At 38.2% G+C, this 3768-nt stretch overlaps 1 non-coding gene across 1 annotated transcript; it reads right to left on the bottom strand.

Moving 5' to 3' along the window:
• Positions 1-1406: 1406 nt before the first annotated feature.
• Positions 1407-1513, bottom strand: LOC128562848 (U6 spliceosomal RNA). Its single transcript, XR_008373548.1, has one exon. It is a non-coding gene; the product is annotated as a U6 spliceosomal RNA (small nuclear RNA).
• Between the last annotated feature and the right edge of the window lie 2255 nt (positions 1514-3768).

Raw genomic sequence — 3768 nt, 5'->3', positions numbered from 1 at the left:
TTGTTTTAGAAATTCACAGTTGTAGGCAAGGATGAGTGATGCTAGTTTGTTTTAGGACACATCTTTTCTCAGTCTGGGTTTTAAAAAGAACTATTTTCTATGTCTTTGTATTCCAAAAACCTTGCTGAAATTCATGGAAGTTGAGGTTGCTTTTCTCAGTGGTTTAATGTGGACCATATTTGACCTTTCAGTCTACATATGGGTTTCTCTCTTCAGCTCTGAGAAAAATACATACTGTATGTGTGATTATTGCTTTCTTTGGTTCCAATTTTATTCAGATTTTCTGTGTATTGTAACATACCATTCCAACATCGCACACAGCCTCACAGGTATAGCCCATTGTATGTGTGGGTTTGAAGGCAGCCTTGTTAACTGTACCGTCCTCTGCACTCATGTTCGTTTTTGATTATCTGACATTTGCTTTTCTAAATTTTAATTAGCTCTCTCTAAATTTGATAACGTCTTTCTTTACCGAGAAATAACTTTTCTCTCTTTTCAAGACTGGAATTGTTAAAGTACGTGTTGATGTCACTAAGGCATATTGAAGGGAATAATCCTGAATTTTGATCTATTCAAAATTGTGTTGATACTAAGTTTCTTCCCATTTTTCTTATTTTACAATATTTAACGAAATATACCTTAGGGTGTAAAAGTGTAGGCCATCTTGATGACTTAACCCGTCATCTTGTTAAAATGTCACTCTCTTAAATTATCTACTTGATTTTTTTTTTGTAGAGACAGAGTCTCACTCTATGGCCCTCAGTAGAGTGCCGTGGCCTCACACAGCTCACAGCAATCTCCAACTCCTGGGCTCAAGGGATTCTCTTGCCTCAGCCTCCCGAGTAGCCGGGACTACAGGCGCCTGCCACAACGCCCGGCTATTTTTTGGTTGCAGTTTGGCAGGGGCCGGGCCTGAACCCGCCACCCTCGGTATATGGGGCCGGCGCCCTACCGACTGAGCCACAGGCGCCGCCCTATCTACTTGATTTTTATCTTTTATTTTTCTGGTATTAATTTTGGGACACCTAACCTTATTATGCTTGCATTTGTCTAAAATAGATTTGTTCATCCGTTTCAGGTTTTCGTGATGCCGTTTTCAATATGTTCTTTGTAAAATGCAGGTGGGTGAATTTTGTCTTTTGCTTTAGTTCACAAGTTGTTTAACACGGACTGCTTATTTCATACTTGCGAATTTTTAAATAACTGGTATATGCCTCTCAGGTTATCCTGTGGATTCTATTTTTCTACAATTCCACCTCTGTTACCTCTTTATTTTGCCTTTTTTTTTTTTTAGGTATGGTCTATGGTATCTTAGCTTTTATGACGTCCACTGTTTTGCAAAGTGTAATTTTGATAGTGTGGTTTCCTGTAAATTATCCAGTTATGTTTTTTTTTTTTTTTTTTTTTAAAATATGGAACGCTTCACGAATTTGCGTGTCATCCATGCGCAGGGGCCATGCTAATCTTCTCTGTATCGTTCCAATTTTAGTATATGTGCTGCCGAAGCGAGCACTCCAGTTATGTTTAATTTGTAGTCAGCTCGTGTTCACACTGAGTAAAGCAGTGTGCGTGAGCGGCTGTAGCTGAGACGTGGTGTTTAATTTAACACACCTCTATTTTCTCCTACCTCTTCCTGCTACCCCTTTTCCATTATCACATGCAGTTTTCGATGCAGACAGTTTTTAGAAGATTACATTATTTTTACAACATGCATTTTTTCCCAGCAACATGATTATGCTCCTTATTTTCGTCTCAGCTTAGGTGTGCCCCCTGCTTGCCGCCCCTCATGCACACACGTGCACTCTCCTGCCCTTTACTGAATATCTCTGATTTTTCTGTCTGGACTTCTTTATTGTTTCTCCTTTTAATCTTCTTCCTGTGTCCTTTCTGGCATGTTCCCTATAGGCAGCATAATTGTAGTTTAGATGTGTGTTTCCCCAAGCTTTGGGATTTGCCTAGTAAAAGAAATTCACAGTTTTGTTTTGAATCCAATTGAAGTCAATTGATCACGTGTTCTGAGTACAAGACACATTGCTAGGTGCTCTGGAGGAGTCCCCTGAGTTTCAACTGCTCTCAGAAGTTTTATATTGTTGGTTATAGGTCACACAACCCTGCTTGTTGGTTAATATTGATTTAACCTAGTAATTTACACAAGTTCCTAATATATGTTTATTCTGATCGAAACTCTTCTCTTTATCCTAGATGGGAGGTGGGGTATGAATGGAAGGAATTTCAGATAATTCTGATTTGGGTTTAATGTGTTAGGTTCATTTTCTAATTGAGCTGTTGCACAAGCGAGATGGTTTCTAAGCAAATCAAGCATGAGCTTGTGCTCTTTGATACCCTGTGCTTGGGTTTCAAATGTGATGCAGCTGCTGCCCCCATCACCAAAAGCAAGAACTCCCTCCTAAGGTTATTAGGGTTACTGATACCATGTATTACTGTAGGCACACCCCTCACTGATATCACCCTATATTTTACTTACAAGGAAACTAAACCTTGTTTTTTAGAAAGTATCCAAATGGTGGTACAAAGCTTCAAGCTTATGTTTATTCAAATTGATAAAAAAGTTGTATAATAACAATCTCATTCCAAGTGTAACATACTTGGGCATTGCAATTCCAAGTATTAAATTCTAATATCAGCAAAAATATATATATGCCCATGAGTGTGTGTAATAAAGGCAAAATGCACTCATTATCTCCTGGGCACATGATATTTACTATACAAATTACTTGTAATACATTGAAACCCAAAAGTGAAACTTGGTGATCAACATTTAAACACATACGTACATACAAAGAAAATGGTAGAAAATGAGTTTTCCTATTCACACTTTCCCAAATGCCCAATTACCTTTCGTGGTAGAAGTTGACTCCTTTTTCTTTCCTCATTCCTCCCTACCAAATTGTAAGGCTTTGAAATTCTACACTCCCCAAAGAAGGAGGGGGAGCCCTGTGCTTGCTGGTCTTGTCAGCGCGGTGAGACAGGGTTTTCTTTCTGTCTCTTGTTCACATGCTGAATCTTAACTATACAGAGAGGCACTGGAGCAGCGGTTCTCAACCTGTGGGTTGCAACCCCTTTGCACCGTATTAAAGGTTCGCAGCATTAGGAAGGTTGAGAACCACTGCACCAAAGTTTTCACAGTCATTCGCTTGCCTTAACATTTTCTTAACCTACACTTTTTTATGTCAATTTGAAACTTTTATTTTTTATAATGAAAGTATATGAGATTATTTCAAACAACATGGCCAATGATGACTTACATGTGGAAAGTTCCTTTACCTGCTCCTTTCCTCTCCCCAAGAGAACTCTGTAGAGGCTCCAAGGAAATATCTTTTTGAAAGGAAGTAGGTAAAACTAAGCTTTAGTGTGTTCTAAGCAAAAGCAGCCGTCGTTTGTTCTCCTGAACTCAGTGGATAAAGGGGCCTCTGAGGTGGGGGTTTGCTCTCTAACTCAGTCCTTACTGAAGGGCTTAGGCCAGGAAGACTAAGTGATGGATAAATAATTTTGCCCAGTTTCATTTTATAATGAAATGGCTGGGAGTGAGGCTTAGACAATTTTATAATGGGTTTCTTACTTTGCATTGAATTATGTTTTCCTATAAAAATTTCTGTTATAAAGAAAGATGATATACCTTTTGGTAGATGAAAAGAAATCAAAGTTCATACATTTAAAATTAAATGAACAATAAAATTTGGAAACCTTAAAAAGATAAGTATTTTTTTTTTTTTTGGAAAGGAGAGCTTTCTTTCTCAGAAAGAGCTG

This window comes from Nycticebus coucang, chromosome 12, assembly GCF_027406575.1.
Source record: "Nycticebus coucang isolate mNycCou1 chromosome 12, mNycCou1.pri, whole genome shotgun sequence".
Lineage (NCBI taxonomy): Eukaryota > Metazoa > Chordata > Mammalia > Primates > Lorisidae > Nycticebus > Nycticebus coucang.
The sequence above is the reverse complement of the archived record's forward strand: the minus strand, read 5'-3'. Positions and strand labels throughout refer to the sequence as shown.